Source organism: Linepithema humile, chromosome 2 (assembly GCF_040581485.1).
Source record: "Linepithema humile isolate Giens D197 chromosome 2, Lhum_UNIL_v1.0, whole genome shotgun sequence".
Taxonomy (NCBI): domain Eukaryota; kingdom Metazoa; phylum Arthropoda; class Insecta; order Hymenoptera; family Formicidae; genus Linepithema; species Linepithema humile.
The window spans coordinates 23,089,914-23,111,680 of NC_090129.1; the positions used below are offsets into that span (position 1 = coordinate 23,089,914).

Consider the following 21,767-nt stretch of genomic DNA (forward strand, 5'->3'; position numbering starts at 1 on the left):
GTTTTGTTTCGTCCTTTGTTAACCATCCTGAGAATGACGGTGGCTTTCGCTACAGAAAAATGTAATCACGGCCACACCATATACGATTTTACTATAATTCTATAAAAATGTAAAATAGAGATTTACTTACGAATAATATGTATTTATGTACAAGATTCTCTTGTTTGTTTCAAAAACTTTTGAACGCGAAGCAAAACACATCAATTATAAAATATCGAATTTTACCTTTCTCATTTTTACGTGACATTTCAAATTTGCAGATTTCGCGACATATAAAACGGAATATATTACTTGGAATGTAAACGATGTAATATCGTACAAAGCGGGAATAATAATGTTGGTTTGTTAATAATTCAAGCAGGGAAAAATAAAAGATCCTCTTGAAGCACTTGGTATACGGTTTCGGACGCGTATCAGTGCTGTCTTACGCACGAACGAGTCATCGTGCACCGGTCGCTCGTTGTGCGAGACGGCGAGGAGCTGTTTCCGGGAGAAAGAAAACGGTATCTTGAATGCCGGACTATCAATAATAAAACTGAGTTTACTGCTACGGAGAAATGGCGCCACCCCTCCCCCTGCACCGTCGAATATTGAGAAAGTAGCGGGAAACACCTGCGCAAATTGAATGCGTTTAGACCCCCCCCCCCTCCCTCCCCTCCGCCTAGGCCAAGTAATATAACTCAGCTCTTACACTGTACGTCGCCGTGCGAACCTGCAGCGCAGCGCTGCAACCGGATGCACTGTAACCTGTGTGCGTCCGTCGCTTTCCCCTGTCTCTCGTTTTTCCTCGTTTATGCCTGGAAACCGCGGGGATATTAAAATATTACGTCTTTACCTGCGATCCTTATAAATTTTACGTCTCTTTTAGCTAGGTATGAATTTTTAATCTTCTCTCTTTCTTCGCTAAGGCAGTACGTAGCTCCGAACATTCACTGTTTTAGGATTAATATATTGAAGACTTTGCATCGACTATAACGTCCAAATATATATAATTCTGAATATTGTATGAATTATTATAGTATGAATTATTGAAGAATAGCAGTAGCTCCGATGGTTAATTATTTATTATGCGATGATCTTCTTTGGCAGAAGAATTTAGGAAAACAAAAAAATCTAATCGTTTTTTGTTGAAGGTCAATTTTTTCTTTTCCGCTCGTCGACGACGATTCTCGTGGACGTTTCCTCGCGCGAGGGCTGGTCGACGACCTGCGCAAAGGAGATTTCTCGGATCCATTCGTGCCGGTCGAAGAAGGAGGCATGCTCGCGCGCGCGCGACTCCACTCGATCTTCGTGCCTGACGTGCAAATACCGGGGTTAATGCGACGCGCTCCATTAAAGTCGAGTCCCTACACCCCGGAACATTGCTAATTACACGTGGTGCGCATAGTCCACGCCCGGCAGTTAGCCTGCTCTCCCCTCCACGTTTTCTCTCCCCTCGTCGCCCTTCTCTCTTCGCCCACGCGCGAGTCTTGTCCTTATTACGAAACTGTACACGCGACACAACGCGTCCCCTGTGTTGCAGGTCGGATTCTAATATTAATAAATTTGCAGCTCGCTAATGCGTGCCGCCACATTCGCCGCGCGACGACGACGACGCCGCGTGGCTTCATTAAGCGACATGGCCCCGCGGTCTTAATCCTCCCGAGACGGCCTTCTTTCACGGGGAAATATTTAAAGAAAGCAGTGGCGCGTATTAAATATCGCTCAAAAGATTTAGCTACTGTAAGTTTTGAATATTAAAGCAATAAATTTCAGAGAAAATTCAGAAAATCGATACTTCGGCAACGATGCAAGAACCGCTTTTAAGAACTCCCTTCAGGCGTATTTCTCAACCACATCCCTTTACTCAAGGCTTGCCCTTTCGTTCCTTTATCAGCGGCACTGACCACAAGCATCTTACGAGCGATTTTCCTGTGTTGGACCGAGCGAACCAAAGGATCACTTTCCGTCCAGGAACGGTCTCGAAGCCCGTCTACTAGACCCAAGATTCCGCGAGGTGGGCGGATAATTGCAAATTCCATTTAGACGACATGTAAATGCCGCGTATCGGCCGTGAGAGCGTATTAACAATCGGGCTGATTGCACGGGCGCGCTGCATGTAAGTGGATCGCCGTTAAGAAACTCGGCAATATCCTGCGAAAAAGTCGGAATTAAATTGGCTACTTTAAAACTAGATACGAACACTATATAATCGCTTTTCTTAAAATTTTGCGAGATAATAGATATTGTTTTTCTAGAAACTATAATACGTAATATTAATATCATTTTTTGCAATGCAACAATTAAATTAATTTCCAAATTTGCTCTAACAATATTCATAAGAAGATAATCATTTGTTAGAATATTACTTTTTCATATTTTTCCAACAATTTTTGTATTACAAACCTCTGCAACGATTGACAAATTATTTGATTGGCAAATCGCGCTTCGAATCTCAAGAAAGATTTTATTTTACGATAAGCATACAATTATGCAAAAATCTAACTTTTTTTGATAACGCGGCAAATTCTTGCACCGTGACGAAAGCGTAAACGAACCGTCCGCAGGTCTGCCCATTATTTTTGCATATCCAAATCCATCAGCGTCGTGGCGGAAACTTGGCAGACGCACTGAAAGCAAGACGAATCGAGTCTAACGATCGAACGAAAGTCCTCGTCAACGATCGCGACCTTTCGACGTCCTCCTTTCGTGCGGTGTGCGCGCAAACTTAGTTTACCCCGAATGGTTATTTATCCCCCTCCCTCGCCCCTCTACGCCTTTCCCGTCCCACTACCAGTGTAAGGAAGACGAAGGGAACAACCGGGCATACAAGGAGAACGGTCTTAGGGTTTTGCGGGAGCGAAAGGCAAGCGGGACGGCGAGGAGAGAGAAAGAGCTTTGTTCCCGTGACGTCATGATGGAACGTGTCCCGTAACTTTTGCTCAGGAAATTGGAGAAGTATTGTGATGCAGGACGTAGCCTGTCGGGGCCGGGAAAACCGAGAGGAACCTTCAAACTCCTCTTCGAGCCGGCTCTTCGTATCCCGGCGGAAAATCGTACCGAGATATCCCGCAGAACGGACGGGCATACGTCGCGGTCGGTGCTTTGTAGTCGTGAATACACAGCCTTCTTGCATGCCCTTTCTTCCTTAATATAATGGTATAAGCGAAGTATGTATAACCGAGCTCTCTCGACCCTGAAGCATTATTTTCTACTTCAACTTATGTCGAGTTTGACGAAATATATTGTCCGTTCCTTCCGAAAGATTAAATCGGGAGACAACATTGAAATTCGTATTTTTAATTAAAATCAATTTGAAAAATCAGTACAAATTCACAAAAGTAAAAGTTTAATTGAATTGAATGTATTTCGGGGAATTTTAACACATGTGTTTAACGGATTTAACACATTTCATATCGACGAAATAATTTAATACCCGCACGACGTGCTTCGGTGATATCCGTGCATTAACCATCACGTTATCGAATTATTCTAATGAACAACGTTTATAATTTATCAGAAAATTGATCGAATTAGGTGACAGCCGGCGCTGGCAACCGTACTTCGCAGCCGATTATCGTACCGCGCGCGTGTCATCATCGTATTCCGACGGCGCGCCGCATTTGCACCGATTGGCAATCCATTGAAAGTCAAACTAACCCGTCCACGACATTTGGATTCTAAGGAGAAGGCGTTGCACTTGGTAATTCGAAACTTCTGACTCTCTCCTGCGATCTCCACTCCATCTCACGTTCCCCCTTCCTTTCTGCATCTCTTTTCCTTGGACGACGAGGTTCATCTAAGTTAAGCCCTGCTGATTTGCATTCTTCAGCCAAGGACATTCGAAGTTCGATAAGGCAATAAGTGTGAAAAAGTGATTTCGGAGCTCGTCGCTTAAGGATCCGGGAACTTATCTGATAGGAAGTACATCCACGAAACATGAGCGAAATAAATCGTATTCCGTCGCGCCGTGAGTCTAGTCGGGATAAATCGGGATAATTAAACGCGGTAACACAAGATAATGAAGATCCGTAATTGATTAGATGAAAATTTTACATATCTATATCATTTATAAATGTTACAAATTTTGTTATGCGAAATAGTAATCTTTTAGAATATTGACAAGCCTTATTAACCATTTAATATGAATACTGCTGTTTATTTATTCATTCAATTAATTTATTCATTTATTTATTCGTTTATTCGTTCATTCATTCATTTATACATTCGTTTATTCAATTTATAATTTTCTACAATTTATAAAATTTTAGTTTGTAGTTCTTAAACGATAAGTATAATAAAATTCAAAATTTAGATTTAATATTTATTATAATTAACTATAATTAACCAACTGAACATAAGAGGCAACGAAACTTTTCCATTTCTCCAGTAACAATTCAGGAAAAAAATTTAAGAAAATTAAAGTAGCTTTTTGTAATGAAACAGCAGCAAATTCGTACATTACCTCGGACTGCAGCGTGCGCGAGAGTCAGAATTACAAGAGACGATATTAAGGGATAGTGAAGTAACTAGGTGAGCGTGCATCCGAGATACTCAACGTTCAACTCGCCCTTCCGTTCACTTATATATACCTTTCCTTCCTTAAAGTATGAGTGCTGTACAAGCTTTATTACGAATAAAAAGTTTATAGAGTTTATCTTAAAAAGAATATGTAAGCAGTAGTATTTCGAGAAAAAAAAAAAAAAAAAAAAAAAGATTTAAGAGAGATTGAAACTGTAAAAACTTTTTTAACACGTCATCACAGAAGTATAATCTGAAAGAAAAAAAATCACTCATATATACGTCATTGCTGTGTTTAACCAAGAATAATAATCACATTTCCGTCTTACTTTACTGTTGGAAGAACGTGCGACATCGGCATCTTATCTTTTACTGTGTCATAAATGGGCGTGATCTTTCATCCTCAAAGAGGGAGACCAACTGTCTCTACCGCGACAGTTCACACTGAGATCGTCCAGTTCGCCCATCCGCGAGACGAAACGAGGTGTCGCGCGAGCACTCGATTTCCGCCCCGCGAAAACCGTTTAGTGCGCTGACCCACTCTACTGGTAAATCGGAAAACTGTCACGTTCGAAAATTGACATTTTTCTAGCTAGCGAAATAGTGTCGAGCAGTCGCCCGAAGGGGACTACACGCTCGTAGTAGGACAGTTGTATTTGGGGGTGTTACAGACAGGAGAAGATGGAATTTCGACACTGTCTCGAGACAATGTACACTTCCCTTACTATCCTTTACTGCGTGCAGCCTCCGCGTTACCATCCCGGTGCTTTCGACACCGCATGCGGCGGTGAACGCGATACGTGTACTGCGTAACGACGATTGCTTGAGGGGAAGGGATGCTTAAAGGCAGCCATGGGAAGCACGTTTGCGAGGTTTACCGTAGACTTCGCGAGAGCTCATCCCTCGGGAACAACTGGTTGACGATGTCGATGGATGCGCGTTAGCGACGCATTAACTGTACATTACAAATTCTCCTACGTCTATGTGACAATTGAATGCATTCCGCACGGCGTATATATGCAGATTGTGAGATACTTCGACGCGAGCGAGGGGGGGAGAGATCAGCGTATCGCGCTCCGTCGGAGAAGAGTGAAAGTATAAAGGGGTAAATAATAAAATCCTCAACGTAAATTTGCGCAGTATAAGACAGAGACGGAAAATTACGTCCAGAACAAATTTGAGTTGCGGAAGAAATGTAGGCATGAGTGCAGTGAACAAGAAAACACGAATAAAATGCATATCGATATATCATGGTGAAAACTAACAAACGATAATAAATTGCTGGAAACTGTAAAATGAAAAACATCGGTTTGCTTTCAGGCCGCAGCAATAAAACATTTCAGATAATCCGCGTGCGAGAGAGTAAAATATATAGAAAAATATTGGAGATAAATAGAATACAAGAACATTGCAATTCCATCATATTGCGTGGAGAGGCGGAGAGAGGGAAAAAGAAAGAGAGAAAGGGAGAGTGGGAAAGAGTGTTCTACAACATTACCGCTGATATAATTTCTAGACTTATCAACTAGCAGATTACTTTTCCGGATGTTAAATGCTAATCTTTATTCATCACTGCGAAAAGTTACTCTTGTTGGCAACTAAATTTGAGATTTACCGCCCGTGAAAAAAGTTTCCACATTGTTTTGTTTCAATTTTACAATACAGCTTTTTTCCGTAGACCGCTAGCCGCTTAAGGAAACTTCCGTCGTCTTTGTCGTCGCCCTCCTCCGTTCTCCTCTCTCTCTCTCTCTCTCTCTCTCTCTCTCTCTCTCTCTCTCTTTCCTTTCGTCTTTTTCTCTTCCCCCCTCGGTTAGGACGTCGTCTCTGCATCTGACGTCCTCAGTACCGAGAGTTTTTGCGGTGCGAGGTAAGGAGAGGAATAAGAGATTTTGGGAGGATAAAATCTGAGGTAGAGCCAAAAGTTTCGGGGTCGCTTCTCTCGTCACTCGCGGACTTCGATTTGTTCAAGATTTCGTCGGACTTACTTCTTTCAGATCTTCAACGATATGAACGTGTCCGACACGAACTTTGAGAGATCGACAATCTTCCTGACTCATGTATATGTGTGATTATTTATCAGTTACCTTAGATAATAGGATTTATATGTTATTTGGAGCCACAAACACATATCTTGAAATTTGCGAATAATGTCGATTGTATAATCCTAAAATTATACTTTTATTAAAATTTTATTAAAATTATTTTTGTATGCAACCATTCAAAAAGTATTATAACGAACAAGATAAGTTGAAGAATAAAATATAGATCACGCGATGTAATTATGTGGACGGTTTTATCATCCTGAATAAAACAAAATGAAAATTCTATCTTTGAAGAAAATCCATTAAGATATTAGGTAAATATTAAATTTTACTTGACATTTCCATCAGTATTAAATGCGTTTTTTTTATATTTACTTGAACTTTAAATTCAGAAGAATTTGATTTATAGATTTCATCTTCAGAATTCAGAAACACTGAGCGCGTCTAACGATAAATAATAATACAAAATCCTCACGTAGGTTTTAATATTTTGCAAGCTACTGTAGCTACTCGTAACTCTATGACTTAGCGTGTCGCGCTAACTACTTGTTGCGGTCCGTGTTGTTGCGACGCGGTTAACTAATTCTTGCTGATATTTTTCGCGACAACGCGACGACGAAGTCTTGGCCGAGAAACTTTACGAATAGGATGAGCCCCGCGACAATTGCGGACTCGAAGGAACGAAAGACAAGGGAAACTTTGTAAAAGTTTCTAGCTCACTCTTCGTCGCCGATATATACTTCTTCAACTTGATGGAATTCGATTTCAGCGGGATGACTGACTCTCGCTGCGAAATGTTTCCGAAATCACATTACTATTGATGGTTAAGCCACAAAAATCTGATTATGCCAGTCTGACAGGCTTTAAAAATTTGGTCGAAATTTATAATGTTACGGTGATTCCAGAAGCACTTACTGAGATAGCTTTTAGATATTTTATTTTATTTGTAATTGATCGATATTTAAACATTGCCAATTTATAGTTTTATTTTTCATTTATATTTAATTTTTTACCTCGCAAAATTTATTTGATTTAAAATTGTTTCATATTTTATTTCTACTAATATTGAAAAAGTTATTATTGTCAACGGTCATACCACGTTTTAATGTACCAGTTCTCGTCCGATCACTGAAGTGAAGAAACGTTGGGCACAGTCAGTACCAGGATGGGAGACCGCCTGGGAACACTATGTGCTGTTGACATTCTTTTTTTGCTGATTTAAATAATTGTACGGTGTTGCAGGACATTAGTTGCTCTGTATTTTTAAATTCTTGAATTTTAATAAAATTATTTAACTACGTTCTATCTTACATTTTTAGATATTTAAGATAATATGTCAGAAACCGAGAACGATCGATCTTCTTATAAAGATAAATGCATTTTACAAGTTCTATTTTTATGATCGTGAGCCAAGGCGCGATTGAGAATGGGTCAAAGATGTTCGACGATGAAACGAGACCGCGTGACACGCTCAAAATGCATTCACTTTCCTTTCACGAGGTCGAACGGAACAAGCACTATTCGAAACGCCAATACTAGGTGCGCAACTAAGTTTCCGGGTTTCACACATGAATGGCGCTAACGATACATGTAGTCGATATACATGTCTAAAGTTGTGTTTTTTTATTAACTTGGACATCTGTCAACAATAACCAGTCATAATACCAACACATATTGCAACGCAAAAATATTTTTTCTAACAATAAAGATGTCGAGTTTTGTGCCAAATAAACAGCATTTGCGGGAAGCTTTGCTTTTCTGCTTCAACTTGAAAGAAAATGCAGCTGAAGCACGCCGTTTGCTTGAGAAAGCCTACGGCGAACATGCACAATCGAAAACTACTTGTGAAGATTGGTTTAAACGCTTTAGAAATGGCGATTTCGACACTGAGGACAAGGAGCGCTCCGGAAGACCAAAAACATTTGAGGACGCCGATCTGCAAGCGTTATTGGATGAAAATGATACGCAAACACAAGACAACAACAACTGATAAATTTGAACCATGCATTGCTCGAAAAACGGCCAGAATGGGACACGAGACACGAACGAGTGATATTGCAGCACGACAACGTTCCGTGCCATCGCACTTCCATCGTCCAGGACACCATCAAAACGCTGAAATGGGATCTGCTACCGCACCCGCTGTATTCACCAGACCTGGCCCCTTCCAATTATCACTTGTTCCGGTCGATGGCACATGGCTTAGCTGGGCTACACTTGGCCAATTTCGAAGAAGTGCAAAACTGATTGGATAAATGGTTTCGATGCAAAGACGCGTCGTTTTATCGTCGCGGTATTCATGTATTGCCAGAGAGATGGCAAAAATGTGTAGCTAGCGAGGGACGATACTTTGAATAAACCGTTTTTTGTATTTCTCTTGAAATTTTCCATTTTGCATTGATAAAAAAAAACCCGGAAACTTAATTGCGCACCTAGTACATCAAAGACGGTAGTGATATTGGAAACAAGAGCAAAGTACTTTTCTCGCCTGTTCCGTCTATACGGGGTGTATAATATATCTTGTCAATATAAAATCTTGCGAGAAGATTTATTTTCAATTTATTATCACTTTTATGAAAATTTAGTTTAGGGATCGATAAGTAATAATTGTACGAGATTAATCTCAAGTATAATAATTCTTATTAATTTTTACCGCCAATAAATAATAAAAATAACAATAACAGCAGCAGTAAAAAAAATCGATAACTGCAATAATTTATAATATATTTATTATAATTCTTATTTCTTTTTAGAGAGTTTTTAAGCATAACATTTTTATTTGCAAACTTGTGCTTTGATGTACCGATTAAAAATTATATGGGAATACAAGACACCCTATATATTACGCGTATCCCGTCGGGACGGTTCTACGAGTTTTCACCGACTTCTGGTGCCCATCCCTCGTCCTTTGCTCGTTCCATCCCTGATGTAGCTTTTTTTCTTTTTTCTTTGCACAACGAGCCAACCCTCTTCGGCTACTTCCGCTGGTGTAACTGCTTGAAGTTAAAACGGCCAACTCCCTCGCAAGATCTGTCTGCATCTTGGCAGCGACAACAATGAGAACAGGAAGGATTCTGTTTTGGTACAATGTATTTCTTTTGTTCAAAGCTTTGAAACACAGAATTACGTGACCTCTCAATTATGTGAATAAATAAAGGAATAAATTACGAAGAATGTAAATTTATTATATAAACAGAAAAAAATTGAGCCATTATTTTAGTGTTTCTATAAAAATTAATTTATAAAATAAATGCTTATTCTTTGATAAAATCTAAAACTAGAAAACTCTTATTTTAGAAGAAAAATTCGAAGCTATACATAAAAAATTGAAACTGTTGAAAATTTAGAATTATTTAAAAGCATTCTAATTTGGCCATTTCCTATATTTAGATTTATGGCGCACTTTTAAAGACAAATGTAAAATTTTAATTATGTGAAACACTAGAATGTTTTATCGTCGAGAGAGATACTTAAGGCAATTCAAATATATCTTCTATTCAAATGTATCTCTTTATCTCTCATATATTCGCAACTTTAGCTCAAGAATAAAAAAATCTATTACTTTAAATATATATCAAAAAATAAAATTACACACAAAAGAGCCTCATCTCGGAAGCAATGAGCTAAATTTCCATTAGTCTCTCTTTCACATCTCAGGTATTTTTAAAACTGCTTCCCAATCCCCCCCTCCCCTCTCTCTCTCTCTGTAAATCGGCGTATTTCAGTAACAGCGAAATTGTTTAGCGGAGCGTTTTAATCGAGAATCACCGAAGAAAGTTTTGGTGCCATAAAAATTTATCCCGAAGACGGTCGGCGCGGCAAGAGGATAGGGTTTGGATGGGAAGGGTAATTGGCTGATGTAATTCTTACATAAGTTTGACTATCGCCCCGCGCAAATTCCTGTTCGCGTGCCGTGGAATGAAAATTATAATCCGCGAGCTTGGCTGCGTCGGATTTACATTCTCCCTTAACCGCGGCAGTAAGAAGATTCTTGCTTAAAATTCCGAGCGCGCTTACCGGGCATCGTTTGTCCGTAGTTTGTGAACGATATTATTTTCAACAAATATTAACATCCCCCAGAACGGTATACGGTCTTCGAATATAGCGCAGTCGGTGGAAAAGAGCCGCGCTTCTTCTTCTCGCTCGATCGCGTAATCTTCGAATCATATTCGTGATGCCGCGATATTCGGTTCTGGAAAATTGAACGGCAATCGACTACCGGATATTTAACCCTTTATTGCGTCATGTTGCCGCGAGGCAACAAATCAAATAACTAACAAATCAAGTTTTATCGTCGGAAAGGCAAATATAAAACGTGTAATAAACAAAACGTAATAGAAGAGAAGTAAATAAATACAGATTTGTCAGCAGTAAAAATCATATACCATATATATATATGTAACAGTTTTATTTGTAATCTAAAGACAAATATTATACTGTGTATCGAAAAATTTAATCCTGTAAAAAATTTTCAATTATTATATTTTTCAAAAAGTCTGTATTCATGTGAAATACACCAGATTAAATTGTAATATCTTACAAATTCAATTTATAATCACAAATACAATTATTAATTATAAATGTAATTATGGCTTACTAACATTCTTTAACTTGAAATAACAACCAGTGACTTCGGTCTTTACCGAGGATTATTCCGTACACGTTCCCTTTCGTGGCGGGATAGCCGAGACGGTGGATACGTAGTGAAATCGAAGACGCCGCTAACGAGATCTGCGCGTAGTCGATGAAGAAAGCAAGCGAGAGATCGGATCGGGTTGGAAGGGTCGAGGGAAGTCGCTAAATGAGAGTAAGCGCGAGGAAGAGTCGCGGGACGAACGAGCGCGAGAATGGGGTGGTTTAAAGGCGGACCACGTAGCTCCGAGCGGGTAGGTCTCGTGCGAGTGCACGGAGGGTGGTGGAACAAGGGTTAGAGAGGCGGGGGGGAGTTGCAACGGTCAGCAGAATCAGAATGCTTAGAACCCCATATAACGGCCACTCCAGCAAGTTGAAATCATCCGTACGTACAGCACCGTTCAATAATGGTGGTCGAAAGGGCGCGGTATGCGCTGTAAAATGGAACTTAACGGTGGCGTTACGATAGCAGTAACGTAAATTGCAGATAAATGTAGCAACGCCGTCCAGATTGAAATGCTTTTTGTGATTTCCGTGTCATTTTTATCTTATTTTATCAAAGGAAAAGAGCACATCATTCTCTTATATTGTCTGTCACCGTGTATTTATAACTATCGTTACTGAAAGTAACGAAATTTTTTATTTTAATTGATATTTTTTAACGTGATTACATTAAAAATATTAGGGTATAAATTCGTAGAATAAGAACAATAACATAATTGCTAAATGCACTACATAAAAATTATAATGCAGTAAAATTATGATAAGTTAACTAGTGCAACTCATCGTGTTTAATATATTTAAATTCAACATGAATGGCTCTTGATATAAAAATTATGCGAACAAATCTTTTTGAACGGTACTGTATTTCGCGGAGTATGCTGGTGAACGATTACACCGTTACATACACGCACGTAACGTTCCAGTGAAGTTTGCGGAACTGTCTGTAGGAGTTTGCACGGACTTCTCTTCCGCGGGTAGTTGCACTTCAAGATCTGAACGTCGTCGTTGTCAGTTCGCATTGGGCGACCATTTCGACGCCCGATCGAATACGCTGGCTGAAGTCATATCGATAATTAGACCGTGTCGCGCGTAAAGAACCACTCCTTACTGCAATCGCCGCTCCTCTATCTGCCCTTCCCTCTTTTCTTTATTTCTTTAAGAGCTTATCTCGGCACAGAGGTGATAAATACCAACTAACACTACTAATAAATATCTAATGTAATTAGAATTAGAATTACATGAGGTATTTCAACAATTTTTGTATAACATCAGATAACCAAAAAAAGTTTGTACGGTTTTTTATATTAAAATTAATATAATTAAGTAATTTTATATAGTTTAGTTAAATTTAATACAAAAACCGCGAAAACTTTTTTAGTTATCTGATGTTTATACCTGTATTTTTATTGATTTCAAGAAAAACATTTATGCAATATTTTTAAGATTTTTAATGAAACTTTTTAATGAAAAATACTCGAAATTAGTCGTTGATTCTCTTTTTGAGAAAGTTTCCAACTCGCAAAAGTCACAATAATTCCGCGCATCACGATGAATCTGGACGCGCCGACAAGAAAACGAATTAAAGGCCATTCTTCTCTCCTTTATGCACATCTCTAACAGCGTGTAAGTCGATTTGCGGTTACCGCAAGAAAATTCCGCCGCCTCCTCTTTCGCCGGTTTATTTTACCGAAATAGAATAACCTCTACAGAGAAAGAGAGAGAGAGGCAGCGAACAGGAGAGAAAGGAGCACAGTATGCTCGGTATGCCGCCGTTGCAAGAAACACTCGCAAGTATTAAACTGCATAGCTGCCGGCTGCATGTTCGTAAGTGGTCGCATTACAGAGACAGCGGGCACCGACGAATGTTACGAACCTAAGTCGGATAGTTTTGGCGGCGCCAACTTCTATGGATTCTGCCGCCAAAACCCGCGAAGGTCGAAGTCGGAATTGCATTCCACCTTCACTTTTCGCAGAAAAATCGACTGCAACAAGATTCTGAACTTGCTTGCGGCGAAATCAAATTTCAATTACTGTGTCTTTTTCTTTCCGTTCTAGATTTTCTCGAATTCGAATATTTATACCACAAACTTCTGATTAAAAAACTTATTAATTCTGAATTCATTAACGAATCTCTTGTTGAAATTAGGGTCCAAGTATACAAGATTCTCGCCTATCTCATTTACATGATAGAATCACGGTATCCACTTAGCGAGTATTTGCGTTATTCAACGTCGCTTTTATGAGAGTGGCAAATCGAAATATCCGGTTTCTCGAGCGGCAAGTGAGCGGTTCCGGAAATCCGCCGCAAATTTCATCGGCGTTTACGTCCACCACGGTCATTCCGTTTCCGGGAGGAAACTTCGCGAATCCGGATAATCCTATTAGCGAGGACACCGAGTACTTGCCCAGGTTAAACGAGCGGGGCGAACGGGACGGGTCGTTTCTGCGACCGCTGATGGAAACCTACGAGCATTCGTATAACCTGTGCGGGCGAGCACGGCCTGACCCTCTTGAACGCGGCTAGCATCTCTTAGAAGCCGCAGTGCTTTCCCGCAGCGAGGACTTGCGGAATTGCGAGTTGCAAATCGAAAGACTGGTTAACAATACTACCTCGTCATTGCGTGTTTCTCTCTTTCTCTCATCGGAAAAATTACCCCTGTAAAGATATGATAATTTTTCTCAGTAATAATAGAAATAGTAGAAGGGTTAAATTGTGCATTATAAAAATTATCAATTCTAAATTCAAATGCAATTATTTATGCATTATAAAATTAAACGTAATTTATATTTGGCGCATTATGTTCTTTTTTTCTGATTTATAAAACGCGGTGATCGTCCGTTTTGTCAAACGGCCGCGTAGTATCGAGGATTCCAGTATCACCGCTGGAATCCGCTACCAGTGATCTCTCCGAATATGCATCCTGCCTTTATCTCTTCGACCATACCGTATATTCCGTCGCGGTCCACACTTCCGTGCACTCGGCCATACTCGCTATCGTAGGCCGCATCACGCTCCGCAGTTTTAGCACGCGTGTCCAACGCGGGATGCGGTATACACTACGCAAACATTACACACGCGTACGCGCCCGCGGTAAACACACACCCCGTAAAACCGGGTCAGACACGGGGTAGGGGGTGACGGGGAGAATACGCAATTTTCACGCTTTAACGTTTCTCGGCGCAATTGCTTTTCGGGAATGACGAGTGCCGGACGCGACCCAACGATCGACAGGGAGGAATATCACGTAAAAAAGAAGGAGGGCGGAGAGGGGGTGAATGTTGGAACGCGGTCGTAACGTAGCTGATGGAAACGAGTTAAAATCCGCGAATAACGGGTAGCCTTTTGCGATTTGCTACGCTCGTTCGTTATGGTGATCGTTCGCCGGCTTAAATCTCGCAGCTTAATTGGATCGCATTCTGCGGAAGAAATCAAATAACTATATTTTTGTTCAATTGCGAATAAACGATATAAATGTGTCTGACAACATGCATAAATATAAAAATTGAGAAAGAAAAGTATAAAAAAAAGTTAATCTTAACCAGTAGATTAAATTTTATCGATGAATTTTGTGCGACTTTATAACACAATATATCGTACGAACTATATAAATTCGCTGGTGTAATCGAGTAAACTACCGACTATCAAAATAGAATACAAAAACGTGAAATTTCTGTATCGAAACAGTCAAGTATAGGTTGATCGTCAAAGCAAAATTAATTATTTCAATGAAATAATTAATATTGCGCAATATCTCTTTGAATGAATATTTCTATATGTATATTATGATTCATATTCAAATAATTGTACAATTCTGCTCGATGCAGCTGCAAGCCAGAACATACCGCAATTTTGTTGTTAATACCCCAGCCAGGCTTAGCGTTTTGCAGGCGCGATTCTCGTGGAAACGGCGCGCGGGAGATCTTAAATCCTTCGGCGACACATTCGAGGGCGGCGAGTGGCAAAAATGCAACGCGACACTGCACACCGGTATGATAGCACAGGGAAGCGGGTAGAAAAACATGCGGTAGAAAAAACGAAGAAGAATCGCGTGCGTCAAAAGCGCATAAGTCGCGACTGAACGTTCGCACAAAGTCCGCATGCCGCACATCCGGGGATATGAGATTCTAAACCGCGGCAGGCACGGGCGGCACGGCGCGCGCGGTGGTCCCCTACTTTTTCAAATTAATGTCCGTCCAGTTAAACGCGGAAGAATGTAATATACGGCGCTCTCTCGCCGAGGCCGGATGCACACTCTGCTCCCTACTCTGTGCCGCCGCTGTAACGCGCGCGCGTGTGTGTTTTATCTCCGTGATCCGTGTGGCTGTGCCACCGCACACCGAGCGGTAGCGGCCAGTGCGTTGAGTGCAATAATTGTACCGGCAAGCCACTTTGATGTTGATGCATTAACCCTCCATGTGCCTCCGCCACTCGCCGCAGTTCCCCGTCCCGCAACCGACGTCCCCCAATCTCGTCCCTGTTCACTCTCTCACCCTTTCTCCTTCTCTTGCTCTCTTTTTCCGTCTGTCCGTCCGGTCTGTCCGTCCACGGCAGCGCAATGACGCGTTTATGCGTGCGTGCGTACCGGAAATCTACGAGGCAACCACGAGTGCGGTGTGCACGGCCGCATGGGCGCCGCGACACGCTGCAAGTTTCGCGTTCATCTCTTTTTGAATTTAAAAAAAAAAAAAAACGGGAAAGATCCGTCAAAGGAGCAGTTTATGAACTAAATTTATTGCAAAATATATATAAATTATTCTTTTTTGGATCCTCGGTAAGAGATAAATTTTTAAAAAATTTCTCTCTTTTTACTTCTTCAAGAATATTACTTAATCTTTTTTTCCTTTAATTTTATTTTGCTTTGTTAATTATTATATACAGTTTTACAATATAAAAATGTAATTATTGAAAAGGTTTTTTTTCTTTCAATTTTAATGGATGATTTTTTCAAAAAAGTTCTGGCGGCGCCCATGATGCGGTGCTCTAAAAAAGATTCTGGCGGCGTTCATGCACGACCGCGTACGCAGATGGACGCAATAAAATGTCCCTCTATTTTTTTTGTACTGTAATATTGCCGTTGTTTCTATTTTCGTCGCTTACTATCGGACTCATTGCTGAATTCGAGTTCGCGAAGTAATCATTGTTGGAAGCAATTTACAATTTTGGTGATATTGAGCGAAACAATTGCACTAAAGTCTTTAAACTGCGTGATATGCTTTTTATCTTCTAGAAAAACTTTTTTTCAACTTTTTAACTGTGTAGCAAGTGATAGATAATATCTGATCACAATTATTTGTTGCAAATTTTTGTAAAATTATTAGAAAAGATACTTGAATTTTATTAATAATTTGTACAAAAACGGAAACACGCTTTTTCGAGCTTTTATATTTCGTTTGACAAACGATTATACTCTTGTAATATGGAAGAGGATTTTAAAGCGGTCTCGTAGTAGAGAGGTAAAGAGGACTTGTCGTCGCGGTGCGCTTCATATTTTATTAATCAGTCGCGTTTGTTGCCCGGCGATGATGCAGCAGGGCGCATTTCGTGCGAGCTCTTACAATGCAGGGTTAATATTAGGAAGACGTAATCCCGCTCCGCGCGCACACAAGGGAGGAGAGAGGGAGAGAGAGAGAGCCGAGCGTTTGATCGCTTCCGTGGATCTCGCGACGTTATGAACTACTAATGTGTTTACACGGGGGATTGCACGCGTGCTCAATTTCGCGAGCGCGCCGCTGATTTATCGCATAAGAACGCACGCGTCGCCGGGTAACCCCGTAGCCCAGTTGCTGCAGTGCTCACTTAGTATGCGCGTGTGTGCATTAAGGATTACATCGAGTATCGTCTCCCTTTCCGTTCCCTTCCGCTTCCATTATGCAGCGCATTAAGTGCACGACGCGATCGCGACTCGCGATACTATTTCCAAATTATTCGCACAGCTCCGTGTAAGAAAAGAGGATCACAATCTCCCCCAAGCCGATCTCGCGAAATTCACTTTGTTCTCAAATTATGGACACACAAAAGCTGATCCTTCTTTCTTTCTTTTTTTTTGTTAAGGCGTCTTTTTCAACTTTTAATGAAGTTTGCTACTGTTGCAGTTCCGGGCATTTACAATTTTGCGAAAGTTTCTGAGCGTCAGCGTTTTATTTTCGAGAACACGACAAAGCGCAGCTTTTAACATCCCAAAATGTTTGCTTTTCTGAAGACTCGCATTTATTATCATAAATTGAAACTGTTTCATTTTGAAGGAATATTTTAACTCTTAATAATATTATTTTAAAATTAGACTTGATAATTTGAAAAAATAAGTTGTCAATTTAAGCAACTTTTATGTGTTCTCTTTACGTGCTTTACATTCACGATTTAATTTTTGATTACACAGAAACAGAAATTTTCATTGTTGCATTTATTAGATAAGAATGAAAAATATTCAATTTTATGTACGTAAAGGTCACTGTAATAAAAGTGAAAAGGCTTTCTTGCCTCTTTTTGTATTTCACTTGTTTATCAGAACCTTGTTAAATATTATTTGAATATATCTTGAAAAAATATAAAAAATTTCTCATGCGAGAACTCCTTTTATTTATCGTAAGAAAGCAAATTCGCACTACAATTTATGCATAAGTTAAACGACGCGTAGACCGCGTACGTGAGAGCATCTGCAGTTACCACTGTGAGCAATCGATCAATCAATCAATCAATCGATCGGTTGCTCTAAACAGCGGTTCCGCTCTGACAGCGAGCTCCGACCGTTATTAAATGCGGAACCGTTCAGTTTGATACATGCTCAGGGTGAACAGGAAGGCCAGTCCTAACGACCGGGCCGACCTGACCCGCTGGAATTCTCTGCATACTTCTGACTGTGTTACCGATACGGGATAAACTTCCAAAGACCTCCTATCTCTCAGCGTTCCCAAAATTGATACCGCAAGTTTCCTTTTGACGAAATATAATTTTGAATTTTTATGATTTCGAAATCTAATTTATGTTACGGTAATTTTTTCATATGTTTGTTACTTTTTGGCCCAAAGATGTTTGACGATTATAAATTAATTGAAAGTTATTGCAGTTATATCGCAATGTACATATATATAAAACTGTGACATGTGAACTGTTGCTGTCATTGATTTTTTCTTGAATTTTTAAGAATTTTTTGTAAAATTGTCGAGAAGATTTATCGAGAAGATTATTTTATTTTTTATTCCAATCCATTATATTTATAGCTAGGTGAAAAACATACGACAAAAATTTATATAACCTATCTAAATGTATAACTACATCGTCTGACATTGACATGTAGATGTCTGTTCGTATCGCTTCTCGTAGATATTTCAGAATCATCGAATCTAATGGATTTGACATTAATATTCCACGAACGAGAAACAATACGCGCGGCTAAAATGGATAGCTAGATTCTGTTTCTCGGAGAGGAAATCCGACGAGGAAGAAATTTATCGCGCGTCAGACTTCGGTTTGTATCGGCTCGAATAAAAGTCGGACGGCGATCGTGAGGACGTTTAAAAATGATTTAATGCGGGGTGGCTCGCTATTCGCGAGGCGGTGGGATGCGGGGGTAGTTCCGCTGGAGGCAACTTGTTGCACGCCGGTGACACACGATGCCCTTATATCTAGCTGCGTGTCTGAAGACTTATCGCTGTGTTTGTCGCATCTAATCCGTTTTCGGCGATTTTCCTTCCTTCCTTGCAATGATTTATCATCCGTTCATCCTGCGCTACTTACAATTTGGTAAACCCGATAATTCTCAGGAAACTTCTAAACGACTATAATTCAAATAATGCCTTCGATGAGCACAAAAGGTAGTTTGTACCCACAATTGATCAAATTTTGTTGTCTGACATTAATATTGAATTCAATTTATATGCCGTTATCTCATTCTATAACTTTTGTTAATATTATATGATAAAGCAAGGTAAAAAATATTGGCAATTTTTCGCGTCAGATTTTATGCATATATATTCAATCTACTGTTTAAGCAAATTTAATGTCACTTGCATAATTCGATTTTTTTTTGTTCTGAACAAATAAAAGAAGCTGGTTTTTCTTCTAAAGCAAAGATTTTTAAAGCAGTAATTATATAAATTATATTAGCGCAAATATTATTGATATAAATATTGTCAGTCAGCAAAATCTCCGATGTTCTGTCAACTCATCAATACGATTATATAATAAGCAATATTTTTAATGTATATAATATTGCCAAGGAAAATAGTGCGAGAGTACCTCGTACCATTTTCTTTGAATGTTTTGATTCAACCGCGTGTCTTTTTCTCTAACGTAGAATTTGTCGCGTAAACAGGGTAGACGGTAGATTCCCGCTAAGCCACGAATGTTTCCTTAGGAGGACTTAAGGATTTGGGAGATTTTTGAGTGCGGTTTCAGGCCGGAGCGAAGGTTGTTTTTCTTCAGGATTTCACCGTTACGTCTCGTGACCCCGTGGTCTCGGGATAAAGCCGGGAAGCCCGTAGACCGCTTTAAAATCGTAACGCGAAGAATCACCTCACACTCTTGAATTTGTTTTGCTTTTATAAATGGAAGCGCTTTACTTAAATACGAGCTAGCATCGCATTAACGTCATTCACACTCAAATTCTTTAGTAAAAGGGACGTTACAATCGAATTATCATGTCCCGCACTTCGTGCGAGATAGGTAGTCCGCTACTAAATTGATCTGATAGAATTAGGATCGCCCAACTATTTCGATGAAATTGCTCGCAGTTAGGACTTTGTCTGATGTTCACAAACATTGACGTTGGACGTGACAGAAGGTCCTTCTCCGTTGATTACAGGAGCGCTCACGTGACTTCGAGAACGATGTTGATCTTGAGTCGCTCTTTGACGAAATGCAGCCAACGGAAGCAAAAATACACTACGTGCTGATTCGCGTATGTTCGTCTCAGATAATTACACACAATTTCTATTCGCGTAATTCTAATTTCTTGCGTAATTTTAATTACACTCGAAATTATCTTTTGCAGATATCACGATCTTGATATAAATAGTTGTAATCGGAGTGTTAAAACTATAAATATAAATTAATCAAATTACGGCTAAATTTTTAATCCGATTTCCAGAATGAAATTAATATCTGAAGAAAACTGATAACATTAAATTTTGTCTTTTTATTATATTCTTTTCAAAGCTCTGTACATAAAACTTTTTTTTTAGTTCTTTATCCAATATTTCTAAACGAACCGATTAAAAAATTCCAGTATTTTGTGAAAATTTGCTCATCGTCTACTTGCGCGATATGTCTGACGTTAACGAGCCCGATCAAAAACTCCACGGGCGTGTGAACAGCCGAGTGCCCCTCTTCTTCCTCTTTCCCGAGCGACCACCGTTCGCGGATCGAACAAGAGCGCGAGATTGGATCGGAGAAATGAGGGAAACGGGTCGTTTACGTCTAACTAACGTGAAATTTCCAGAGCACTCCCGGCGAGCCTCTCTCGACGAATCGACGTTCGATGTTCTTTGATCGTGCGCCATTAACCGGCCGGTTCGTTCAATGCTTCATGAGTGGAATCGCGCCGGTAACTAATGCGGCCTAAAAAGAACCCGAATGCGGATCGAAACGGTATAAATGCAGTTCCATCGTGACAAGTAAATTACCAGAATTTAGCGGTATCCTTCGCGATTGTGTGAAAGGTTTTTGAAAAAGGCGAGAATTCATCAGAATGATTCTCTGCATCTAAAGCGCGATTTTGCAATTAATCCTTTCTTTCCTCCTGTTCTTTGCGATTTAATGAAATCTAAAAGAATTGCAAAAATTTAATATTTATAGCGAAGATCTTGAGCATTAAATTTGATTTTATCAATATAAGTTAAGAAAGGATCGATTCATTGATTGATTTCTGCTGGAAATAGAAAAGGCAAAGAATTAAAGCTTATAGTTTGCGAAACTAGCCAACTAAATCTTTTGCGGTTTGCAGTTTAGTAGAATGAATGTGAAAATTAGCCGATATGGAACACTGTAGGAAACCACGTGGACTTTATGCTCACCTGAATATTCATAGTATCCCAAAGGATTAAACTACTTATTATGGGGAATTACGCGATAGGAGCAAATTGTAGCGCTTCTCCGCCGAATGCATTCAAATGTTTGATTGTTAATTTCCGCGAAGTAGATAAATTGGATGATAGGAGAATTACACGATGAGAGAGACGCGAAAATTTCATAGATGCACACGAATGTTTTCTATATTTACCGACCAAAATTTGCACATACATTCGCGGGTTTGAAGCTTTTAAAATGATTGCCCTATTTCCCACTTCACATGTATTTCGTTCGTGAAACATGCCGCCAATTACTTCAACGAGAGCACTAGGTTCAAGCTTATACCGATAATTCAAAAGCACGAATTTCAAGCTGCGCATCACAAAAATCAATTGCAGGGACAGCAAAGTACTTATAACAATTTCATAGTAGTGAAAGTTAATTTACTTACATTTTTGCAATGTTTTTGAAAATTTTTAAATTAGCTGAAATTGAAAGACTTAATACTCTTTTATTTACGAGAGTGATTGATTTTTTTTTTTTTTTTTTTTTTTTTGCGATAACCATTTCAATATTTTTTTTCA

The 21,767-nt window shown here is 39.6% G+C and overlaps 1 protein-coding gene, 1 long non-coding RNA gene and 1 other non-coding gene across 5 annotated transcripts in view; 2 read left to right on the forward strand and 1 right to left on the reverse strand.

The window, feature by feature from the left end:
* Positions 1-21,767, forward strand: part of LOC136998114 (uncharacterized) — a 158,710-nt gene that overhangs the window by 114,584 nt on the left and 22,359 nt on the right. The window lies entirely within an intron of this gene.
* The window catches only part of LOC105668880 (lachesin-like), a 122,054-nt gene that overhangs the window by 73,642 nt on the left and 26,645 nt on the right, over positions 1-21,767 (reverse strand). The window contains exon 1 of one of the 3 annotated variants that reach the window (XM_067350334.1): positions 15,021-15,394. The exons of the other annotated variants lie outside the window; for them this stretch is intronic. The gene's annotated coding sequence lies outside the window, so the exon portion shown is untranslated. Of the gene's footprint in view, positions 1-15,020; positions 15,395-21,767 lie in introns of those variants that run through there. 3 annotated transcript variants of the gene reach the window in all.
* Positions 7,625-7,744, forward strand: LOC136998289 (5S ribosomal RNA). Its single transcript, XR_010888883.1, has one exon. It is a non-coding gene; the product is annotated as a 5S ribosomal RNA (ribosomal RNA).